The sequence below is a fragment of the Malania oleifera genome, chromosome 11, assembly GCF_029873635.1.
Source record: "Malania oleifera isolate guangnan ecotype guangnan chromosome 11, ASM2987363v1, whole genome shotgun sequence".
In the NCBI taxonomy this organism is placed as follows: Eukaryota; Viridiplantae; Streptophyta; class Magnoliopsida; order Santalales; family Ximeniaceae; genus Malania; species Malania oleifera.
Genome location: NC_080427.1, coordinates 24,282,591 through 24,309,515, shown reverse-complemented (window position 1 = coordinate 24,309,515; position 26,925 = coordinate 24,282,591). Strand labels below are relative to the sequence as shown.

The 26,925-nt window shown below is 36.3% G+C and overlaps 2 pseudogenes; both read left to right on the top strand.

Annotated features, from left to right (window-relative positions):
• Positions 1-3,450, top strand: part of LOC131168611 (histidine--tRNA ligase, chloroplastic/mitochondrial-like) — a 32,463-nt pseudogene extending 29,013 nt beyond the window's left edge.
• A 1,373-nt stretch (positions 3,451-4,823) lies between these two features.
• The window catches only part of LOC131167429 (histidine--tRNA ligase, chloroplastic/mitochondrial-like), a 44,197-nt pseudogene continuing 22,095 nt past the window's right edge, over positions 4,824-26,925 (top strand).

The following is a 26,925-nucleotide window of genomic DNA, read 5'->3' as shown; positions in this document are numbered from 1 at the left end:
TGAAATCAAGGCTCTGTACATGAAGGTTCTTTTTATGTCATTATATGTTGTCCTTTTTTTGCTTACATCCTTGTATACCACTGGAGTTTCTCAGCCTTTGGCAAATGGGTCTCTTTCTTGTTTCTTGTGGGTTGCTATTAATCACCTTTTGCGGGCAAATGTTCTTGGATTGAGAAGTTTTTTCCCTTAAACCTGTTTACTGCTCATCAAAGATGTACTAGGAATGCATAAAAAATGTAGTAAGACAGTCAAGAATGTAGGACTGCAAAAGTTTACTAGAGTGTTGTCCATAGCATGGTGGAGTGGGACACTTTCCTGCTTTCTGTTTGCAACTTTGTTTGGGACTACTGATATTTGATCAAAACAATTAGCTGCAATATGGTAAGGTATCTGAATTTCTCAACTATTCTCTTTTTCTGCTGTTGAGAGTTCCAAAGCAATCTCAAATCTGGATGAACCTTGTCCTTTCAACTGTTCTTTCCTCAGACTCCTAATGAAGAACATTTATTTTGTCCTTCCTGAAATTTTCCAATTTCCACTGAGCTCAATTTGCATATGAGACAGTTTCTGTATGTTGAAGCAGCAAAATTATATGCCTGTGATTCTATAAAGACCTAATGGAACCAAAATGAGTTTCTTACACTTAAATTTCTCAAGCTACTTTATTACCCTGAATATTTGATGATGCAGGCCCCTAAACTGGTGCTTAAGTGGATTTCTTAGTTTATGTTTGCATTGTGTTTGCTTTTAGGAATGTTGTAACAATTTATTATTGAGCTATCTATATGTTGCTTGCACATGCTCGTTATGCAGTTGAATGATATGTTTTTCCTCCTTTCTTCCCCCTCCCTTTTTAAAAAGCCGCAACAGATTGAAAAAATTTCAATGGATGAGATCAAGAAAGAGTTGAAGTCTGTTGGGATATAGAAGAGGCTGTTGAGGAGCTCTTGCAAGTCCTTTCCATAAAGTCACGTACAAAATTGGAAGGTCACTTACAGCGATATGAATGAGAGGTTATCAATTGTTGTTCTTCTGCCAAATTATGTACAATATGTGGTTTTCCTCCTAATATTCAAGAAGTATTTCAGATTTATCCTCTGTTACTGAAACTGAATATTAGAAATGATCTCCATATATCTGCTAAAAATTCTTTTGAGTTGATTAAGGTTTAGTTTTTTGTGAGATTGTTGTTATCTTTCGTTGATTCATTTTAAATGAATCGGCTTAGTTTACCTTACAGATAATATATGAAAAGATTGTCATTTTTTATATTTATATCATTTTTGTGGAAATTCAGAGTTGCTTGGAGCTGCAGGGGAAGCTGTTGCTGATTTGAAACAATTATTCTCACTTGGTGAAAAATTTGGTTATTCTGAGGGGATTCAACTTGATGCATCTGTTGTCCGTGGCATTGCCTATTACAGTGGAATTGTTTTTGAGGTTAGATTTATTGTTTCTACTCTTGTGTTTTATAATTATTAATGAGTGAAGTTCTAAGTTGAAGTTATGAATACAACTTCAATCCACATACAACTCACTGTTGCGTAATGCCGTAGGGCTGATGACATCCGTTTCTGTGGTCTGGTGCCATATATTGCCCGGGGATAGGTTGATTACACTTTCAAAGCTATTCTTGGGCAGCCATTGAGGCTTTAAAGATCACAAGTATAGAAGTGTAATTGCATATTTGCGTCAGCTAGATGGATATTCTTTCCTTTTAGAGCAATGAATTATTATAGATAGTTTTAGAATTTGTCCAAGCATAGGGCATTATCTTTGCACTTGGACCAAATGTGTGAACAAATGGATAAGAATACTATCACCATTTTGTGCATGAATAAGTAGCATGTACATGGAATCCAGTGGGAAGTCCTGTGCTGTTGCAATTCTTGATGCCTTGAACATATGCAGCTTTCGCTATACACATTTATGTGCTTTGCTTGGTCTGCATGCAATGATAATAAGGTTTCCAATTTTATAAAATTTAAGACTGAATAAGCGAAAAAGTATATTGCTTCATTATACATGTAGCTATGACAGCTGTTTTCTTCACCACTAGATAATCCCTATGCTACAATACAGTTTGATTTTGATCAGAGCTTGTAGTCTTCTTTTCCTTTCCCGACTGACAATTTATTCCTTAGGGATTTGATAGAGAAGGAAATTTGCGAGCCATTTGTGGTGGTGGGCGATACGATCGGTTACTCTCTACTTTTGGAGGCGATGAAATTCCAGCATGTGGCTTTGGATTTGGTGATGCTGTCATAATAGAAGTAAGTTGATGTTTTTATAACTTAAGTTTGCCTATGTTGAGTAAATTTTAGTTGTTTGAATAAAGTACATGGAGATGGACTTGTACAGACGTAAGGCAGCTCAATTCTTCTGAATAATTTCCTGGAAAACCAACTGAATCAGCTTGGAAGCTTCTGCATGTTTATTTCCCTAAACTTTGAAGCTTGGATAACCATTGCTATGCATCTAGATGTGATCTAATTTATATTAATAAAACCAAGAATGTTTGCGACTTCAGAATGTTTATAAAATTAAATTGCACCTGGAAATGTTTGTTTGGTAATTGATTATCATGAATCTCATTCTTTGAGCTTACCCTGTTGGTGATAAGGCTCCCCACATTCAAATGTTGCTGCCACCACAAAGTTCATTTAAATTCAAGCTGTTTGATATTTTAATATGGAGCTACAGCGAGAGAGGATGTGTTGAGGGGCCTTTTGGATCCACTAATGTATCCACGTTTTGAAAATGTTGTTATTAAACCATCACATGTACATGTTGAGGGGCCTTTTGGAGAATGTGATGGGCAAAATTATGCCACACAAGCTTTTTGAAACCTTCTACAAATGTATGCTTCTCAGTCCAAAGCATGGATTAGTATTATTGATTCAACTTGCTTATGGTGTCAAAAGGTGAATTAATTATGCAGGAGTATATTTAAAAGAAGCATTCACTTGCTGACCAGCTTGCTGCAGCTGGAGAACCTATGTCAGATGCAGACTTGGCTATGCATATTCTTCGCAGGTTGGACACTTACTATGGCCATTTCCATCTATGGGTGAAGACTCGGGTTGATCCTCCCCTTCTTCATGATTGCATTGGACTTCTTTTCAACAAGAGGCTAGACTTGAATTGTCCTCTCCTTTAAATATTCAGTCAGCTGCGAACCCCACTAAGATGATTTCTTCCCCAGCACATATTTTGCCTCCATATATTCCTTAACCAAATCTAAAGAAACTATTTCTGTCCTTGAATATGGACTAAATGTATATTTGCTTCATTTATATTAGATTGGGATACTATATGAACTTCTTGTTAGGTAGAATGTTACTTTATTGAAGGACATTGGAGCTTTATATGTTTACTCAAACTATCATGGGATACTTAGCTTTTTAAGCTTCAAATTGTCATAATCACCCACTCATGTGGCTTCTCCAAGTGCTCCCATATTGTAGCCATTGGTGTTGTCACGTGTGAACCATGATGCGGATGATGTTAAGTTTTTGAGTGATGAGTCTTTAGTTGGAGTCTATATATATATATATATATATATATATATATATATATAGAGTAGCGAGGGAGCACCTGTGGGTTTCCTTTCTTTACTTGGGAGGAAAAATGTTAATGAGTTCTGAAGCACAGATGCATTCCACTTCAATTACCTAGAGGATGTCATAACTCTTATCTCGGAGAATGTTGTGATGAATAATGTTTGTTAGGTTTTGACACAGTGCATTGGCTGCAGCAGTTCCCCAAAATCTTAAGGCATACACATGAAAATATGTACGAGTGTTGTTGCATGTGCACGCACGTGCATATATATACATATGTTCATATTTGTCCCTTTGTTCTTTGATTTATTTGATTGGTGCGGCATCAAACTTTATATGTATTTTATATTTTCCTTCTTGCATGAAGTTGTCTAATTTGCAATGCATTGGCCTCTTATTTATTTATTTATTCATTAAATTATATTTATACATGGTTATTTGCGTTTTGTTCCTCAATTGTGTTGGCCATTTTGAAAAATAAAATTGTTTTGCTCAAGTAAACATGTTGGTCCGGGTCCATGTGAAATCTCTTATACTTTGTGTGCTTGCGCCCCATTCCCCATTTATGAAACTCTTTGACTTTTGTACCTATATCAGAGAAATTGTCTTCTCTCTCTCTCTCTCTCTCTCTCTCTCTCTCTCTCTCTCTCTCTCTCTCTCTCTCTCTCTCTCTCTCTCTCTCCATTGGAGTGTTAAATGTGAGATAATCTATCTTCTATTCTATACTCCTTTTCTTTCTTTTTCTTTAGCTATGATAGTTTGAATTTAAAAACACGTAAATTTGAGAGTTTCATATTCTTTTGACTATAGAAAAGAGAAAAAAAGTTGAATCATGAATGAAGTTGAATTTTATTATTTTATGTTTGGAGAGATTTTAATTTTGAATTGGTACTGAATTTGAATAAAATATAATATATAATTATATTAAAATTTATCTAATCCCATGTTTGGTGAGGTCTTGAATTTGAAGTGGTATTGAATTTGGATAAAATGTAGTACAAAATTACAATTTGTTTAGGTCTAAAATTCATGTTTTCAAACACTAGCTAAATTAACTTAAATTCAAATTTAGGGTTTGAAAACTATGCTTCTAAAATTGCATTACTAAGTTTCTTCCATTTTCTTTGTCCAAATTTTTGCTTAAGAGAGAACGAAAACTTCACGTAGGGATTAAATGACATTGTTTTGGAGAGAACAACAGAGAGACCGTCTAGCCATTATTTGCACCAATCCACTGTGTCACATGCTAGCACTACAGCCATGGCTGCAGGCACTTCTCTCCTTAACCTTCACCCTTGCCTCAGCTCCTCCCTCGCCGCCGTTCTTCGTTCCCACCCTCCGCTCTCTCTCCACCACTATTGGCCCCACTTCTCTTTCTCTCTTCTCTACCTTTCACCTTTCCCACCCCTCCGTTCCAACAGATTTTCCCATCCCAACCGCTCTCCTTCCACGAACTCCAGACACCACTCTTCTGCAACTTTGCCATTGCCATCTCTAGCGCCCGCCACGACCTCTAATGCGGACGGCAATGGCAGCTCCGGCCAGTTCGGTGCCCTCTCTTCGCTATTGCTAGCCTTTGATTCTATGCAAAAGATTGACATGAATTCGTCCAAGGGGACCAGAGATTTTCCTCCCGAGGAAATGCGACTCTGCAATTGCCTTTTCATTAACTTCAGAGAGGTTGAGTTATTTGGTTCATTCACTCCTTTGTGTGTTTTCATTTATTATATATTTAGAACTACTTGTTCTCATTTTAATTGATTGTTTGATATGTAGGTTTCGAAGTTGTTCAGGTTTGAGGAGGTTGATTTTCCAGTGCTTGAGTCGGAGGAGTTATTTATAAGAAAGGCTGCGGAGGAGATTCGAGACTAGGTTAAAGCTTAATTTCTTTTTTTTATTTTTTTTCTTTTGGAGGTTTTAACTAAGATGTTTTGATGCTGATGGATTGGGAGTCCGCGCAAGTTATTGATTTTTAACTAGCTAGTAATTTAGGACAGTCACGACAGTGAGTTGTGTCGATTGAAGCCAGGCACGTCTTAAATAGTTCTCAAATGAAAAAGTGGGTTTGTTAGTATGATTGCAATGTAGAAGTATTGTCAAATTGCTTACTTGAATTCTATAGGAGCTTGTTTGGGACCATAAACAACAATAGCGCAAGTTATTGTGACCAAAATGATACCCAAAAAACTTTGAAAATAAGTGTTTATAAAAGCATTTATGATATGGTGATTCTTACAACTTTACTGCAAGTTAAGAGTCAAAAAGAAAAAAAAATAAAAGTTATGGTGAATTCTTAGATATTGATTAGAAAATTTTTTTTGGTGGATAAAAAGAAACTCATTATAGGAAGATAGGGAAAAAACCACAAAAAAATGAGAACAAGATGTCTTCCAATTTAAAAACTTATACAAAAGAATAGCAAATGAGCAGCTTTCCCATCCCTTCTGAAGTCTCAAAGAAATTTCTTAAAACATGCCTGAAGCAATCATCCCAATGGAAGCAAGGATAACCACCCTATCCCATAACAAGTATTATGACAGTTGCTCATGTTTGAAAATCCTCATTCTTTTCCATCCGTAATGTCCATAAAATAGGTTGTGAAGCACAACTCTGTAGAATTCTCTTTTTCTTACTTATTCTAAAACGCCAAAACTTTGCTAATATGAACTCATCCACTGTTGGTATTGAGGAGAATAAATTTCCTTTGAACATGTCATAAACTTGTCAAAAAGAGAAAAATTAAAGAGTAGAAGAAAGATATTATGCATGGCAGTAGGAAGAGAGGCATTACCTAAGCATTTTATTGTGATTACCAATGGCCTGCAGGTAGATTATGTATGCTACATTTCTAGTGGGATTTTGTTGGCTCTAGGGGAATGTTATTTAATTTTTGCGACTGGCTTTTGGGTTTGGGTAGTTTAGTTTTACTTTTAGACAAGTTTTAGTTGTTCTTAAATTTGCAAATTCTTCTTTGACTTTTTTGGAATTTGGATGGAGCTCAGACTTGCTTTGAATTTACCTATGCCAAAGAGAGTTAGGTTCTAAACAAAAACACCGTAAGCACTTCCCCACCAAGGAAATGCTTTTAGACATTGAAATCTCCCTCCCCTTTAGGTCTACATCATCTACTCACGGTCTCCCAACCTAAAAAATGATTTTGCCCTTTTCTCCCTCACTTGACTATAAAAATCCATCATCAACTTCTAAGCTTTACACACCATCATGCAGGCATCCTAAATAATGACAAATAATACAATGGAACAGAAAACAACCAAGCTTGAATACAAGTAACATGACCCCCTAATGTAAAAAACTCTCTTCCACCCATTTAACCACCTAGAAAGTCTTGCATAAGTTGGGTCCAAGAAGAAAATGCAGTAGGATTATTAGGACCTAAGGGAACACCAAAGTTGATAACTGCTACCATATAAAAAACAAAAAGAAATATGTCACTCTGTGCCAAATCCCACAATTCCACTCTTGGAAAAATTGATTCTCAATCCCCGAGACTTTCTTAGAAATTTTTAACATGTTTAACACATTAAAAAAGCTACTCACATTCTTCAAGGAGAAAAGAACAGTATCGTTCACTATTGTGGTTGATGCATTAAGTAGATGTTTGGGAGAGGAATTGGTAGATGTCTCATTGAGAGAACCAAGGTGGGTCATGAGGATTTGCCCAACACATTGAACCTTTAAACCAAGATTTGGGCTCTCCATTCACCAATACCAAAAAACCACATAAAGGATGTTTGTAATCCATGTCCTCCAACACATTCCAAAGTCATTCCTCTCCAAGACCTTTTCCATAAAGCTCGAACATGGTCATAAAATTTTTCGAAATCTAATTGAAAACAATGCCTTTCCTCCTAAAAACTTGTTCCACTACCTAATTCGCCACCAAAACCACATGTATGATTTGACAATTACCAACAAAGGACCCTAATTTTGGGAAATTTTGGTCATCATTAAACTAGCTTTGGAACTTCATAAATATGCCTAATTACCCCGTGGCACGGGTTGTGCACTGATAAACTCTGACAGGGCCCTATTCGTGTAGGCACTGTCAAGCATCACATATATAGTTCGATTGCCCCACCTGGTCCATTATTTCACCAATGACCCCACACTCCTACAAGCTGACTATCTCGATACCCACACTGATTCATATGTGTGGTTGCACTGTGTGCATCAAGCTATTTAAAGTTTCATATAATCTGGAGTATCTTTCAACTCCGTTAGAGTGCCTTTCAGCTCCTTTAGTAACAAATTGTGGTCCCAATTTATCATATATATAATTTACAATGAAAACATAACAACATGTGCAATTCCAGTAATTTCACAATCGTAATCATGCAATCTTTCATTCATTCATTCTTTCTTTTAAATTGTGGTGTTAACCAACACAAATGCTCTCTGTTCAACCCTTTTTACATATAAAGCTCGGTGATTAACCGACACTTGTTTTCCACATTTTCAGATAACAAAATGGAACTTCAATTCTCATAGTTCATTTACAAGTATAACAATTTAGTATATTCCACTTCATATCATATGTCACACTTGTTTTGTCAAAATCCGCTATATATAGTGTATGACTCAAAAAATACAATTTGGACCACAAACATGGGTATCAAGTAACTCCTACTTTAGGTTTAAAACAAATAAAGTAGTTTTGGAAAGTTTGGAGCATATGTCAAAACCTCATTTTTGCCAAAAATTGTAAAATCGTAAAATCGTAAGAAACAACATTTATACCCGATAAAACTTTGCGAATAAGCAGTCAAAACATGCATAAAGACACAAGCTAACTTTCTAGCGGTTTAGTTTTCTAAAAATATTGATGTAAACAAATCCCCCTACTTTAATCTCGAAAATTGATACACGAACGAATCGATCCAAAACAACGACACTGGATCCTTGAAACCTAAAAACCGAAGAACAATACTTCACTATAATCCCAACTACTACATATCTACCGAACCAAAAAAGAAATATGATCCTTACCTCGATTTTAGGGAAAAACCCGAGAATCCTAAGATAAAAAATCTGATTCGCTATAACTATAGAGATTCTCCTCCTAATCCACGTAGTGATGTCGGATTGTTGATTTCGACAGCAGACGACACGAAATCCTAGAGAGAGAGAGAGAGAGAGAGGGTTAGTTCATGTTCTAGAGAGAGAGAGAGAGAGAGAGAGAGAGAGAGAGAGAGAGAGAGAAAGAGAGAGAGAGAGAGAGAGAATGGAGATAACTTTGCATGGAAGCAATGAATATTCTATTTATAACTAGGTTGACCTGGCTAGCCTCGTCGACGAGCCGAAGAAGGTCGCTCGTGGCCGAGAAAGTGACCTCGTCGACGAGCCTGAGATTTTCGAATCTCTTAAAAACCCTTGGTATCTTCTCGTCAACGAGCCCTTGCATCTTGTTGCTGAGCCATAGAAGAGACTTCGTCAATGAGAAATGAAGCCTCGTCGACGAGCTCTGCTATTTTATCCTTTTTAAATTCGCTTCTCTTTTCTTTATTTATTTTTCGGATTTGGGTCCCTACAATCTCCCCTCCTTATAAGAATTTCGTCCCCAAAATTCGCCAACCGATACCAAGCATACTCTATCTTACGTCGCAGACCTATAGAAAAGTCGGTAGCTACCCACAAGCAGCTCCGGCTCGAATTTATTACCTACCCTCACTTATGGCAGAGGAATACCGTAGTTACAACGTAAAGCTTTGGGAGCTTACAATATACATACAAAACTCTCCCGAAGATCATATCTACTTACTAAACATAATAACATATATACATTCACTAACCTAATTAACTTAACCGTATCTGAACAACTAAGGATACTTCTGACGTATCACAATTTCTAACTCCCATGAAGCTTCTTCCACTCCATTGTTCTGCCACAATACCTTCACCAATGGTATCTCCTTGGTTTGCAGTTGTTGTACCTTTCGGTTTAATATCTACACTAGGACCTCCTCATATGATAAGGCATCACTGATCTCTAGGGGTTCGTAACTCAGCACGTGGGAAGGATCCGACACGTACTTCCTAAGCACTGACCCGTGGAACACGTCATAAACTCTAGATAGTGTTGGGAGTAAAGCCACTCGATAAGCAACCAAACCTATCCTTTCCAAGATCTCAAAAGGCTCGATATAATGAGGACTTAGCTTCCCCTTCTTTCCGAACCTCATGACCCCTTTCATCGAAGCAATATTAAGAAACGCCATACCTCCTATCTCAAAGTCCAGCTCTCATCAATGAGTATCAGCATAACTCTTCTGTTGACTCTGAGTTGTCCTGATTCTCTCCCGGATCAACTCGACCTTTGCAGAGGCCTTCTGAATCAGTTTCAGACCCAGTATTTGATGCTCACCTACCTGATCCCAGTACAACGGAGATCGACACCGACGACCATACAATGCCTTGTAAGGTGCCATCTCTATGCTGGCTTGGTGACTGTTTTATACACAAACTCAACAAGCGGTAGATACCGTATCCAACTTTCACCAAAGTCTAGTACACAAGCCCGCAACATATCCTCTAACGTTTGAATATTACTCTCTGACTGCCCATCCGTCTGCGGGTGGAAATACATACTAAATGTGAGCTGTGATCCCAAGGCAACCTATAAACTCTTCTAGAAACGAGACGTAAAATGGGGATCTCGATCCGAAACTATAAAAATAGGGATACCATGGAGTCGTACTATCTCCTGCACGTACAAATCTGCCAGCCGATTAAGAGAATAGCTGACTCTAATTGGAATGGAATGCCAATCCTTGTCAGCCGATCAACTACAACCCATATGGCATTCTATCCGTGCACCGCTGCAGGTAACCCTGTCACAAAATCCATCGAGATGTGCTCCCACTTCCACCTGGGGATATCAAGTGGCTGAAGTGGTCCTATTGGCCTTTGGTGCTTTGCCTTGACCTGTTGACATGTCAGGCACTGCTCTACGAATTGGGCGATCTCCCTTTTCATGTTCGACCACCAAAAAGATTCTCTCAAATTTCGATACATTTTCGTACTTCCAGGATGTATGGTGTAGAGCGATCGATGCGCCTCCTCTAGAATGACCCGTTTAATCTTAACGTCATCTCGTACACATACCTTGTGATGGAATCTCAAAATCCCATCACCAGAGATACTGAAATCCGACTTTAAACCAGTCTGGACTCCTTCAATAACCTCAACAAGCTCTGGATCCTCCTTTTGCGTTGCTCGGATCCTCTCTTGCAAGGTCAGTTGTACCACCAAGCTAGCAAGAATAGCTTGATGATTTCCTTCCACTACCTCAAAGCCCAACCTTTCCAGGTCCATACAGATCTGATGCTAAACTCCAACAGCTAAGATCGACGCATCCACGGATTTCCGACTCAAAGCATTAGCTACCACTTTGCTTTTCCTAGGTGATAGCTAATGGTACAATAGTAGTCCTTTATCAACTCAAGCCACCTACGTTGCCTCATGTTCAACTCTTTCTGGGTGAAAATATACTTAAGACTTTTGTGATCAGTAAAAATCTCGCATCTTTCACCATACATGTAGTGCCTCTAGATTTTCAATGCAAACACTACAGCTGCCAATTCCATATCATGTGTCTGGTAGTTCTTCTTGTACTATTTGAGTTGACGAGAAGCGTAACCAACCACCTCGCCCAACTGCATTAGAACACAGTCAAGACCCTTCTTAGAGGCGTCACAGTAGATAACAAATCCACCATCCTCAGAAGGAATGGTCAGAATTGGAGCAGTAACCAGTCGTCATTTCAATTCCTAGAAACTCAGCTCGCACTCATCAGTCCAATCATTCCTCACGCTCTTCCTGGTGAGTTGCGTCAAAGAACCTACTAAACTGGAGAACCCTTATATGAATCGTCGACAGTAACTTGCAAGACCCAAAAGCTTCTGACCTCCTAAACATTCTTCGGTCTTGCCCAGTCCACTATTGCCTCTATCTTACTCATATCCATTGATACTCCTTTTTTGGGCACTACGTGCCCTAGAAATGCAATCTCTTCCAGCCAAAACTTGTACTTCTTCAGTTTAGCAAATAACTTATTCTCCCTAAGCATTTGCAGTACCAGTCTCAAATGAACTTCATGCTCTGCAGAACTCCTATAATATACTAGGATGTCATCAATGAATACCACAATGAGCTGATCTAAGTATTCGTGAAATACCCTGTTCATCAGATCCATAAATGTTGTAAGTGCATTAGTTAAACCGAATGGCATAACCATGAATTCGTAATGGCCGTAACGAGTTCGAAAAACTATTTTTAAAACATCCTCCATTTTCACCTTCAACTAGTGATACCCAGATCGTAGATCGATGTTAGAAAATTAGCGTGCCCTGTAGCTGGTCAAATAGATCATTGATCCTGGGTAACGGGTATTTGTTCTTTATCGTTACCTTGTTAAGTTCTCTATAGTCGATGCACATCTTCATCGACCCGTCCTTCTTCTTCACAAATAGCACAGATGCTCCCCAAGGAGAAACACTCGGTCGATTGTACCCCTTATCTAGCAACTCTTGAAGCTTTTCTTTCAACTCTCTCAATTCAGTTGGAGCCATACAATACTAAGCTTTCGATATCAACCCCATACCTGGAGCAAATTCTATAACAAATTCCACTTCACGGTTTGGAGGTAATCCTGGCAAGTCCTCTGGAAACACGCCAGAGAACTCGCCCACTACAGGAATCGCCTCCAATTTACGTTCTTCTGCCAGCGTGTCTTTCATAAACACCAGACACCCTTGGCATCCCTCTCGGATCAATCTGCCAGTCTACAAAGCTGAAAGGATCCGTGGTGTATAACGCACACACGACCCTATAAACTTGAATTCCTGCTCCTCTTGCAAACTCTCCTCTACTATGGTGGCTTTGTCAACTAGAGTAATAAAGTCCTACATATGCTAGATCGCATTCTACTTGCAAATCTCCTTCCTCATGTCCCTCTGAAATTTCTAGGCCTTTATTGTCTCATCAGGAATCATGAATGGAGCAAATCGGGATAGTTCCTAAAAACTGGCAGCGTACTGCTGAACTATCAGCTGCCCTTACTCCAGAGTCATAAAATCCTCCATCTTTGCATTCCTAACAATGGTTGGGAAGTGCCATTCAAAGAATAACTCTTTGAAATGGGCCCACGATAACGCCACTAGAATGGGTCGATGCTCCTCAAGCATCTTCATAGACTTCCACCATCTCTCCACTTTGCCCAACAATTTGAACTTTGCGAAGGCCACTTTCTGCTTCTCGATGCAGTTCAGGACGTCCAGAATCTTCTCAATCTCCCTGATCCAATTCTTAGCTCGAATCAGGTATGCACTTCCATGAAAATAGGAGGCTTTAGTTAGGCGAACTGATCAATAGAACAACCCAACTCAGCCGCAGGACGATCTTGGCCCCTATTCGTCTGAACCACCTTTGCCTCAGGGCCAACTCCCTCACTGCTAGTGCCTCAAACATTGGAAGTATTATCCCTGGATTCCATCCTAAAAAGAAAATGAGAAACTGATCTTAAAATTTTCAATACTCCACATATTGATTACTATCACAATACTACAAAATTCAAGTTCCCAATTCTACATTCCCATTCTAACTCAAATTCTGCCCCCTCTACTTGGAAACAAAATCGTCAATAGATTGTCGTGGTTTTCTAAACCTTTCAATTAATCTAGAAATCCTATACTCTAGTATATTTTAAGTTACATAACCTAGTAACCTAAGCTCTGGGTATACCTCTAGCCAGGCATTATGAATCGCATCACACTTACGACTGGTTAAGGGCTCTGATACTAGCCGTAATGCCTTGGCCCTTTATATGAACCCAGAGTGCTACTACACATACGTTATACCTGTATCTGCTAAACATACATAAACAACTCGCCCAAAACAGGAACAAACAGGTGTATCTCATACATATCTGTATTCATGCACAACGGAAAACATAAACATTCTTATGGAATTCTATTAGACATATACCAGAGTTCTATTTGTATTCCTTCGTACATAAGATCCATACTTAAAAAAAAAACTGTATTACATCCCCTTACATTCAACTAGGCTAACAACCCAATACTGATAAAAAAACTTACGTCTACTAACAAGACTCTATGCGCCAAAGTCCCTCTAGAAGACTAGGACCGACGTCCTATAGGACCTGAAACAAAGGTTGTAAGATTAGGGTGAGACACTTCTCAGTAAGGTGAAAGATATTGCATCAGCACGTGACTACATGAGTTTATTCCAATTAGAAACAGTTGCACAATATCACATTCACAATACTGTACTATAAGAGATATATAAACATAATCCAGCATCATTACAAGTGAGAGTTCCTAAGGTTAGGGTAGGGTACAAGCCCATGCACTATACGATCCCTCCACACGGTACTCAACCCTATGACTTTGCCTATTTTAGTTTTTAAATCATGTATATGAAAATTTAGAACAATAACCAGCTTTGGAACTTCATAAATATGCCTAATTACCCTGTGGCACGGGTTGTGCACTGATAAACTCTGACAGGGTCCTGTTCGTGTAGGCACTGTCAAGCATCACATATATAGTCCGACAGCCCCACCTGGTCCATTATTTCACTAGTGGCCCCACACTCCTGCAAGCCGACTATCTCGATACCTACATGTGTGGTTGCACTGTACCTCCAGTAGCAATGGAACCGCGCCTCAGGCTATTTAAAGCTTCATATAATATGGAGTATCTTTCAAATCCTTTAGAGTGTCTTTCAACTCCTTTAGTAACAAGTTGTGGTCCCAATTTATGATATATATAATTTACAATGAATCCATAACAACTTGTGCAATTCCAGTAATTTCACATTCGTAATCATGCAATCTTTTATGTATTCTTTCTTTTTTTTAAACTATGGTGTTAACTGGCACAAACGCTCTTAGTTCAACCCTTTTTACATATAAAGCTCGGTGATTAACAGGAACCTATTTTCCAAATTTTCAGATAACAAAATGCAACTTCAGTTCTCATAGTTCATTTACAAGTATAACAGTTCAGTATATTCCACTTCATATCATATGTCACGCTTGTTTCGTCAAATCCGCTATATATAGTGTATAACTCAAAAAATACAATTTAGACCGCAAACATGGGTATCAAGCAGCTCCTACTCTAGGTTTAAAACAAATAAAGTAGTTTTGGAAAGTTTGAAGTTCATATGTCAAAACCTCATTTTTGCCAAAAATTGTAAAATCGTAAGAAACATCATTTATGCTCGGTAAAAATTTGCGAATAAGCAGTCAAAACATTCATAAAGACACAAGCTAACTTTCTAGCGGTTTATTTTTCTAAAAATACTGATGTAAACACATCTTCTTACCTTAATCCCGAAAGCCGAAACACGGACGAATTAATCCAAAACCCCGAAATCTAAAAACCGAAGAACAATTCTTCACTATAATCCCAACTACTACATATCTACTGAACCAAAAATGAAATTAGATCCTTATCTCGATTTTAGGAAAAAAAATCCGAGAATCTTCAGATAAAAAATCTAATCGGCTATAACTGTAGAGATTCTCCTCCTAATCCACATAGTGATGTTGGATTGTTGATTTCGGCAATAGACGACACGAAATCCTAAAGAGAGAGAGGGCTGGTTCGTGTTCTAGGGAGAGAGAGAGAGAGAATGGAGATAACTTAGCATGGAAGCAATAAATATTCTATTTATAACTAGGATGACCCAGCTAGCCTCGTCGATGAGTTGAAGTTCTCGTTGGCGAGCCAAAAAAGGTCACCCGTGGCCGAGAAAGTGAGCTCGTCGGCAAGCCTGAGATTTCAGAATCTCTTAAAATCCCTCGGTATCTTCTCGTCGACGAGCCCCTGTGTCTTGTTGCCGAGCCACAAAAGAGATTTCGTCGATGAGAAATGGAGCCTTATTGACGAGCTCCGCTGTTTTATCCTTTTTAATTTCCCTTCTTTTTCTTTATTTATTTTCCGGATTCGAGTCCCTACATTACTACTATTTCCTTCTTGAGGGGCTCTTTTGGATACCACATGCTAATAAGCAGCTGATTTCAATTTATTAGTATAGTTTGTTAAAGGTTGAATTTGAAAGGAAGGTCCTTTGTTTACTTGGGAGGAAAAATGTTAAATGAGTTCTAAAGCACAGATGCATTTCAGTTCAATCACTTAGAAATGTCATAACTCCTATCTTGGAGGATGTTGTCATGAATAATGTTTGTTAGGTTTTGACATAGTGCATTGGCTGCAGCAATTCCCCAAGATCTTAAGGCACACACCTGCAAATATGTATGAGTGTTGTTGTGTGGGCACGCACGCACATATATGCACATACGTTCATATTTGTCTGTTTGTCCTCTTATTTATTTGATAGGTGTGGCATCAAACTTTATATGTATTTTATATTTTCCTTCTTGCATGAAGTTGTCCAATTTGCGATGCATTGGCCTCTTATTTATTTATTCATTAAATTATATTTTTACTACAACCAATGATTATTTGCACTTTGTTCCTCAATTGCGTTGGCCATTTTGAAAAATAAAATTTTTTTTCTTAAGTAAACATGCCGGCCCGGGTCCATGTGAAATCTCTTATACTTTGTGTGCATGGGTTGTGCCCTATTCCCCATTTATGAAACTCTTTGACTTTTGTACCAATATCAGAGAAATTGTCTTCTCTCTCTCTCTCTCTCTCTCTCTCTCTCTCTCTCTCTCTCTCTCTCTCTCTCTTTCTTTCCATTCTATACTCATTTTCTTTCTTTTCTTTAGATATGATAGACATCTCTACTTCTCACAATTTTCTTCTCAACTGGATCATAAAACTTGTATCCAAACTCATTTTGATCGTAGCCAAGGAATATACACTGTCGCGTTTTCTTGTCAAGTTTGTACCTTTCATCTTTTGGAATATGCACAAATGCTTTGCACCCAAAAACACGTAGATGATTATTGGAAACATCCTTACTTGTCCAAACTCGGTCTGGCACATCAAACTGTAGAGGAACACAGGGTGTAAGATTCAACACATGAACAGCGGTGCTCAATGTCTCCCCTCAAAAGGATTTTGGCAATCGGGCTTGTGAAAGCAAACATCTCACTTTCTAAACAAGTGTTCTATTTGTCCTTTCTGCTATGCCATTCAATTGAGGAGTTTTCGGAGGAGTCTTTTGATGCTAAATACCCTGTTGTCTACAATACTCATTATATGGAGTAGAATACTCTACACCGTTATCAGTCTGGATGCACCTCCATTTCTTCCCAGTCTGTCTCTCCACCCGTTTAAGTGAGCATTTTAGTGGTAATCCTTGTGCTTGTTAGCCAAGGTGGGGACATAGGCAATTTTTCGAACCTCGTTAACATTTCTGCGTGTCACTTCTCTTTCCTGCTTTCTAGTGCATATCTTAATTGATTTACTTTACTTGCACTAGATTGTCCATAGGGTTGTGAATATACTGCTGTTAGGATATCGACTTATCACGTTAATTTTAAAAGTACCAATTCACCCCCCCTCTTGGGATCACGGTAAGGCTAATAATTGGTATCAGAGCCACGTAGCATAGACTAATAGTTATTTTGCTAAAGATCTTATATGACTCATAGCTCTGTGACCCTTTTCCCTGAGGGACCATCTTCCACACGACCTCCGATTTTCAGTGGTGTTAATTACACCTTCTGGAAACAGATGATGCACATCTACCTTCAAAATACTGATTTGAAGGTGTAGAGGATCGTCTCTAATGGAAATTATATTCCTATGGAAATAGAGGGTACATCAAGAATTCCTAAAACTGAGGAAGAATATGATGATGATGATGATGATATGAAAGCTGTTAGTTTAAATACCACTACTATGAACATTCTATATTGTAGTCTTGATGTGAATGAGTTTAATAAAATTATGGCATGTGCTACTGCAAAAGAAATCTGTGATAAGTTAGAAGTTACATATGAATGTAGGTGAGTCCATTCAGAGCATGTACACTAGATTCACACACATCATAAACTCACTGCATGCATTAGGTAAGACCTATCCCACATATGAGATGATTAGAAAAATCCTTAGAGACTTGCCTCCTATTTGGGAAGTCAAGGCTAAGGCCATTTCTAAGGGTAGAGACCTTAAGGCCATAACTCTATATGAATTGATAGGTTCCTTGATCACCTATGAATTAGCCATAAATTAGAGACTCAATGAACATAATAAGGCAAATAAAGTGATTGCATTGAAAACCTCACTAAATCATCTAGTGAATGCAGCGAACCTGACACTGATGACGATATGGCAATGCTAACTACAAAATTTAGCAGATTCTTTAGGAAGAATAGAAAGCCATACAAAAAATATAGGGAGTCTGCATCTGAGAAAGGAGAGTCTAGCAAAAGAAAAGAAAAATCAAATGCTCCCATAAGTTACAATTGCAACAAAGTTGGGCACATCAAGCCAGACTGCCCACTACTGAAAAATGAGGCTAAGAGAAAGAAGAAAGTCATGAAGGCAGGCACCTCGTGGGATAAACTAAGCAGTAGTGATTCAGAATCAAACCGCAGTGACTCAGAGGTTGCTAATATGTGCTTGATGGCACATGGTGATGAGATATCGCCTTCTTGCTCATTATCTTCATATTATTCATCTAATGATTATGATTTTGATTGCATGCCTACATTTAGAGAATTACAATATGAATATATTCATGTATCTAAACTATTGAATAAAATGACCAAAGAAAATGATGATTTAAAAAAGAAATGTGAAAATTGGTCAAAATTGTTTGGAATTGCAAAAACCTTTCATGCCTCGATTTTGAAAGAAAAATATGTGACTATTGTTGAGCTTGAAAGGAAATTGGAGGGTAGCCCCAAGATTGTTTTTAAATTCACCGAGGGCAAATGCAATTTTGAAAAACTACTTGGTGCCCAAAGAAATTCTTTAAGGAAAGAGGGTGTAGGTTTTAATGGCGTTGAAAATGTTAGACGACCAAATCTTTACTTGGGACATTTCACACGTGAATCAAAATCTCAAGTCCCACCTAAAGATCCTAAATGTAGAATGAAATGTTTTAAATGCAAACAAATTGGCCATATTCAATTTGATTGTCCACTTAGAAATAAGCGTGTGAAAATTAGAAAAGTGTGGGTAATTAAGGGTGATCCGGTTACTAACCCCCATGGACCCAACAAAATTTGGGGACCAACATCAATTAGTTAGTCTATCTTGCAAGTATGTTTGAGATCGTCCTCCTCCAAGGACAGGTGGTACCTAGATAGCGGGTGCTCATAGCACATGACCGGCGACAAGGAAAAATTTGCGTCAATCATTCCCAAGGATGAAGGATATGTGACATTCGAAGACAACGCAAAGGGACGCATCATCGGCGTAGGTAAGGTTGGTAAGGATCCTTCCCTTATAATTGATAATGTTTTATTAGTTGATGGGCTGAAGCATAATTTATTGAGCATAAGTCAATTGTGTGATAAAGGATATAAGGTATCATTTGAAAATGATAAATGCATAGGTGAAAATAAATCAGATCACAAAGTGCTTTTTACTGCAGATCGTCATGAAAATGTTTACACTACCACTCTTGATAACTTAGCTTCACAACAAGTAACTTGTTTTTCTGCAATCAATGAAGCTAGTTGGTTATGACATAAGTGCTTAAGACTTGCTAGTATGGACTTATTGTCAAAACTATTAAGAAAAGAATTAGTAAAAGGCTTACCTAAAATGTCATTTGTAAAAGACAAAATTTGTGATGCATGTCAAATGGGTAAACAAACAAGATCTAGTTTTAAGAAAAAGAAATTTATATCCACCACTAGACCACTTGAAATGCTTCACTTGGATTTGTTTGGTCCTAATTCTGTGCAAAGTCTTGGTGGTAAATCATATGCTTTTGTCATTGTTGATGACTTTTCTAGATTCACATGAGTGTTATTTCTTTCACATAAAAATGAATCATGTAAACAGTTTACCAAGCTTTGTAGGAGAATTCAAAATGAAAAAGGTTATAAGATAACTCATATAAGAAGTGATAGAGGCACTGAATTTAAGAATGAAGGTATAGAAAATTATTGTAACCACATATCTCAGATAGTATATGGATTCCGTCAAACCGCATCTAGAGAGTTTCCAGACTCCCTAGTATTATGGGTTGAGGGGACCGTTTGACGAGGTAGTTACCAGTTTCAAGCCTTGGAGAGTTTACAGTTTTGGGTTGGACTGAGGATTGACAAAGTATAGTTGACTTACCTGGTAGGCCAACTAGGATTTAATCTCGCCTACGGGCCGCACAACTCTGTCATGAGGAGTTAAATCATTGTAGACACCCCATTTTTTACCGAGGCCCAATATTATTATTATTATTATTATTATTTTTAATATTATTATTATTTTGCTATTATTTTTATTATTATTGTTATTATTATTTTTAAAATATTATTATTATCGCTTTATTATCTTGCTATTGTTATTATTATTATATTACTATTATTATTATTATTATTATTTTTATTATCTTTGCTATTTTTTTAATTTTCATTTATTATTATTTTATTACCATTTTACTATTATCATATTATTATTATTATTATTTATTTTTAAATATTATTGTTATTATTATTCTACCACTATTATTATTATTATTATAATTATAATAATTATTATTATATTTAATTTTTATTATTATTATTGCCCCATTATTTTTATTATCTATGATTATTATTATTTTTCACTATTATTATTATTATTACTACTATTTTCATTATTATTATCATTATTATTGCATATATTGTTACCATAAAAGTATGAAGAGAATAAAAATGAAAAAGGAAAAGAAAAGAAGGATTTTTTAGTGTTGAAAATTTATAAAAAGGGGGGGGCACTGCACACACAACACAGTCGGGGGCGCAGGAAAAACAGAGCAAAAAAAAAAAAAGGGGGCGTCCGGCGCACCTTAACTCACTCTCCCCGGCTCCATCTTCTTCCTCCTTCATCCTCTCTCATCTCCATCTCTGCTCCCTTTCCCAATTTCACTCTGTTCTCTGCCACTCTGCTCTCTGCCGCTCTCTCTCGGCATCCTCCACACAGCCAAGCCGGGGGAAAGCACACAGCCATAAAAAAAAAAAAAAAAAAACCTTTCCTGTGCTCACCTCTCGCACAGCCTCCCTGTCTATCTTCTCTCCCTCTCGCCTCTCTCTCCATTAACAGCAGCAACCCTCCTAGCCACTGCCGCCTAAATCCCGTTCCAGCCATCAACTCTAGCAACGACCCACTGCTCCGACCACCGCTGCAACTCCGGCCAACCATTAGTCTCCTCCGTAGCAGCACCCGAGTCACCTTGCTGTGTTACACAGTCACCCAAGACTCCTAGCTGGCTGTCTCCCATCTTCTTCGGCAATCCATCCACTCCGCCTTCAGTTCCCCTACATCACACCAGTCACAGAACGCCGCGGCAAGACGACGTTACACCAGCTCCGCCGGAGCAGAGCTCTTCGCACAGCCGCACTGCTGCCGCGGCACCATTGCCGAACACTCCATCGTCGCCGTGGCCATCTTCACAGATTGCTGCAAGGAACTTCATACGACACAGCCATCCTCCGGCCATATCCAGCAGCAGCAACTCCGGCAGTATCCCCATGGTTAGTCCCCGGTGAGTCCCTTTCTAAGCACATGTATATTTATGCTTATATATATATATATATATATATATACCATACTAGTATTATTAGTTGTATATTATTGTTAGTAATATTATTATTTATATATTATTAGTAATAATATTATTATCATGTGAATATCATTATTAATAATGTTGTTATATTATTTGTACATTACCATCAATAATATTATTATATGTTTGTATATCATTTTTAATATTTTCATTGTATGGGTTGTATTGTTATTATGTTGATTGTATTAGTGTTATTACCATATTGTTTATGTATTAGTATTAGTAATATTATTATATAGTTGGTTTATTAATATTAGTATTATTATTATATTAATTATATTAGTATTAGTATTACGTAGCTTGTATATTATTATTAATAACATGATTGCGTTATTCTTATACTACTGTTTGTATATCACTATTAGTAAAATTACGGTATTGTTTGGATATTATTATTGGTATTATTATTATATTGATTATCATATTGATTTTATTAGTATTAATATTCTATTGTTTGTATATGGTTGGTATTATTATTACGTGGATTGTATTAGCATTATATTATTTGTACGCTATTACCAGTATTATTATCATATTATGGAAATATTTATGTTATATTATTATAATTTGTATATTGTCATTGCAATATTAGTATATTATTATTAAATGGGAAATTTTCATATTGTATGTTTACTATCTAGGGTTTTCATTATGGTTATATTTTAAGTGTTAATGTTATTATCATTTAATATTTGTGTTGTAAGGATTTTCATTGTTGTATGTATTTGGTGTTTTTGTTATTATTGCATTCATTCAATGTTTAATATTTGTACACTTAGGGTTGTGTATTAATTTTGGCAACCATGTTGTATTGGTATATATTATTTTCAGCAATACCTTGTTTCCATAATTTTATTATTTCTTTACTTTTGCATTGGTTTCCATGTTTTAATTTGAAATTTAGTTTATTTCTTTTATTAATTATTTCCATATGGGTGTAAAGGTATTTATAGGATATTAGGGGTGTGTACCATTAGGAAGATTATTATTATTACCTTTTATTTATAGTGTATTATTATTATTATCATGTGTGAAATTATTACGTTACCATTATGATATTCAGAATATGTATTTATTGTTAATATGTGCGTATTGTTACTATTAATATTATTTATTATTGTCATTATGGGATTACTACTATTAATATTAATATTATTATTTTTATTATTATTATTAGTACCATTATTATTATTTTTATTATTGTTATTTATTATTATTATTGTTATTATTATGTTCATTATTATAATGTATATTATTATTTTATTTTATTATATTTTTGTTATTAAATATTTTTGATTTTTATTATCCCTATGATTTTAATGCTAGGGTATTGGCCTTCGGGCTTCACGTACCTTAAGCTCTGAGAGAATATATATGTATATATTATATTTATTATATTTATTTATTTATTTTTCATGTGTATTTATAACTTCATAAAAGGAGTAATTTAAAAATTTTTTAAATTAACTTAGGGATAATTCTAAATTAATTAGGTACTGTTTGTAAGAACAGGCGCGTAGGGGGTGCTCGTACCTTCCCCTCGCGTAACCGAACTCCCGAGCCTAACTCTGATAACATAGACCGATTCTACCCCTAACGAGGTAGTAATCCTGTGTTCTAACCATACTAAAAGGTTAGTGGCGACTCTGATATACTTATTTTTAATTGAAAATGAAAATTGATTTTTAATTTCGCCACCCGGGGCACACGCGCTCCCGGGACATCGCGACAATCATGATGTACAGTTTTCCAGGGTAAATATTCTAATTATGTATATGTATACAGATTTACAAAACATTAGTAATATAGTATGATATTAGAAGTATGAAAAATAGAAAAAAGAAAAAAAAAAAACTCAAATATTATAGCTATACTTTAAAATATGATAAATGCAAGTTATATTGTATGTTGATTTGCCAGCTTTTGCAGTTTCAGATACTATCTTTATAATTTGTTATAAAACTCAGTCGCCACACACTAGTGATAGCATATTTCCTCTTATTGAGTATTGTCTTACCCCAGTGGTTTAACATTTTTCAGGCGATCCAGTTAGGTGAGCAGATCAGGCTCGCAAATAGAGAGATTTTTTATTTTTCCCTACTTGTAGGGTAAATGTTTTCTGGGGATGATGTGTTTTGAGTAAATGATACTAGGGTGATGTGTAAATAAGTATATATAGTTGGAAACATTGGATTCTGGTATTGTAAATAAAGGTGTATGACTTTATGTTTTCCACTGCATAGGTGTGTCAATTTGTGTACAGGGTTACCTCAGTGCCCACCTGAGGCCTGAGACGTTACAGTAGATATAATATCATTGTACCAATTTCATTGTTGTGCACATATTGTTGTGTTCCCAGGCGTGTCCTGAGGGAGCGGTAATCTAGCTGGTAAGGATTGGTTGTAAAGGTTGATGTCAGCCCTATGCTAATTGACCTGGTTTGTTTAGGTGTTGCTCCACCCGTTTAAGTGAGCATTATAGTGGTAATCATTGTGTTTGTTAGCCAAGGTGGGGACGTAGGCAATTTGCCGAACCTCGATAACATTTCTACGTGTCACTTCTTTTTACTGCTTTCTAGTGCATATCATAATTGATTTACTTTACTTGCACTAGATTGTCCATACAGTTGTGAATATACTCCTATTAGGATACCGACCTAGGGCGTTAATTTTAAAAGTACCAATTCACCCCCTCTTAGGATCACAGTAAAGCAAACATCCTTAAACCATATAATGCAATTTAAGTAATAAAAACTGTTATATAAACTCATTTCGTAATTTAGTATAAAACCTGTTATATAAAAATTTGGCATTCATCATAGCAAACCTCGGCATACAGCCGTTACATCATACCTGACATATAGCCGTTATACCAAAACCCGGCACTTAGCTGTCATATCAATCTTGGCATTCAACCGTCATTTCTAATTTCCACTATTTTAACCATATTTCCAGTGTTTCTATCAAATAGTCCAAATCACATTTTCATGATAATACCACAAAAATACTCAGATTCAATTATGCAGTAAAATATAATTAAATCTCACGCCACGCGATTTATTCAATAATTATAATTTCACCAATTTCCTATAGAATTTTCAAAATATATAATTGGTAAATTTAATTATAACTCAGGTATGATCGATTCCCCATTTTTAAATTTAATCCCCAATATATTTTAAAAACTCAAATATGATCAAATCCCCTCAATTTAATTAAATTCCAAAATATTTTCAAAAAAAAATTTGATTTGATCAAATCCATGGAGTTTAACTTAATTAGAATATATTCCCAAAAATCTCAATGTGATCAAAACCCTGCAGTTTAATTTAAATAAAATTTATTCCCCAAAATATACATATTATAATTCAAAATTATCATTCTCATAAACCTAAATACTCAGAAAATCATTTAATTATTCTTAAAACCAAATACTATAATTTAATTGGGAATATTTTCAAAATAAACTGACATAATCTATTCCCCTTACCTTATCACAGGAGTGGTGCCTACGATGGCCTAACGATGAAATCACCCCGGTTAAAATGTTGGTAACTGGAAATGGAACACAGGGATATTTTTTATTCTTCAATTGGTGCACTTATCGCCGAAGAAATTTAGGTGAGAGAAATACGTTGAGGAGAGAGAGGCGGAGAGACGTTTGAGAGAGAGAGAGAGAGAGAGAGAGAGAGAGAGAGAGAGAGAGAGAGAGAGAGAGAGAGAGCGTGCAACAAATTTTGGAGGGGGGTATCTCACATTACATCACGAAGCTTGAAGCTTCCTGATGCTTCAATTCCTATATATATATATATATATAATATAATTATATTATATTATATTAATATATTATTATATAATATAATATTATATTCTTTAATTAATAATAATAATAATTTAATTAATTAATTAATTAATTTTTATTTTTTTGGAATCATGTAGTGATCATACGGAGATGTTAAGACCAAAGAAAAGCCCATGAGTGATATGAATGTGGCCATTGTGCAATGCCTTAATTGTTGTGTGGCATGTGTTCATTTTGACCAAATCAACCACGTTGTTCAATCGTATACATTTTCTTCCTGTAAGTGAAAATAAGAAAAAGAAAGATTACCACTGCAAGTGTAGTAATTGGAATAATGAGAAGTAAGAATAACAAAACTATTGCAGGAAAGAGGTCTTGGTATGGCGTAAATTTAATGGATCACAACGAATTTGATGGTGCTGGTTAAGGATGAAGACATTAAATAAAGAAGGCGAAGTTATTTTAGTAAATTGTTTAATGAAAACCAAATGGAGGGTTTAAACTTAGAATTGTTAAATAAGGAAAAGACTACAAATATGAGATTTCTTCGCAAAATTAGAGTTAACGAAGTTAAATTTGCACTAAAAAAGATGAAAAATTGGAAAGTTGTGGGACCAGATAACATCCTAATTGAAGTTTGGAAGTGCTTAGGTGATAACGGAATTATATGGTTAACAAATTTATTTAATGTAATTATAAAAACTAAGACAATGCCAGATGAATGGAGGAAAAACACTTTAATATCTATATACAAAAATAAAAGGAGATATTCAAAATTGTAATAACTATCATGGAATTAAACTTATGAGTCATACGATGAAACTATGTGAAAGGGTAGTTGACCAAAGATTTAAGGTTAGAAACGAATGTATCAAAAAATCAATTTGGTTTTATGCCTAGGAGATCTACCACAAAAGTTATATATCTTTTAAGAATATTAATGGAAAAGTTTTGGGAAAAGAAGAGAGACTTGCATATGATATTTATTGACCTTGAGAAAGCATATTGTTGGGAGTCCTAACATGGAGTATATAGTCTAGAGGGGGGCTGAATAGACTCTTTTTGTGGAATACGTATTTTTCTACAAAATAAAAACTCTTGGCAAGATACAAGAAATTATATCACAATATAAATATAAATCATGCACAAGATATAAAATAAAGAGTATAAGGTAGAGAAAGAACAACGCCGGTATTTTTATGTGGTTCGGCACCAAGCCTACGTCCACGCCTTAGCACCAAGCTAAGGATTCCACAATCCACTAAAGATACTCCTTCACCGGAGGAGAAGCCTTACAACTCGAGAACAAATCCCTACACTTGGGAACGAACCCCTACCGCGCTCACCAAGAGCCTTTGCTTCGGTTCACAAAGAACCTTACAACAATGGTTCACAAAGAACCTTACAAGAGATTGGAAATACAATTTAATGCTCCTTAAATGAGCCAATATGAAACACAACCAAATCCTCACTCTATTCTCTCAAGGAATGAATCTTACAAGATAAGTGAGCAAGAGAGGATTGAGCACTTGTGAAGAATAACTAAAATGCAAAATGCAAAGTGCTTAGGTTTTGGATAAAATGATATTTTTCACAAATATGATCAACAATGCTCAAAACCATGTTAATACAAGTCTAAAAGCTTGTATTTATAGCCCAAGAACCTTAGGAGCCGTTAACTAGCCCTTGGGGGAAAGAAAAATATTTTATTTGGCAAACTAGACGTTTTCCGCCCGTTGGGGCGCTTCTGCCCAGAATTCATCGACGAAATCTGAATTTCGTCAATGAGGTCCCTGAATCAGAAAAAGTAATCAACATA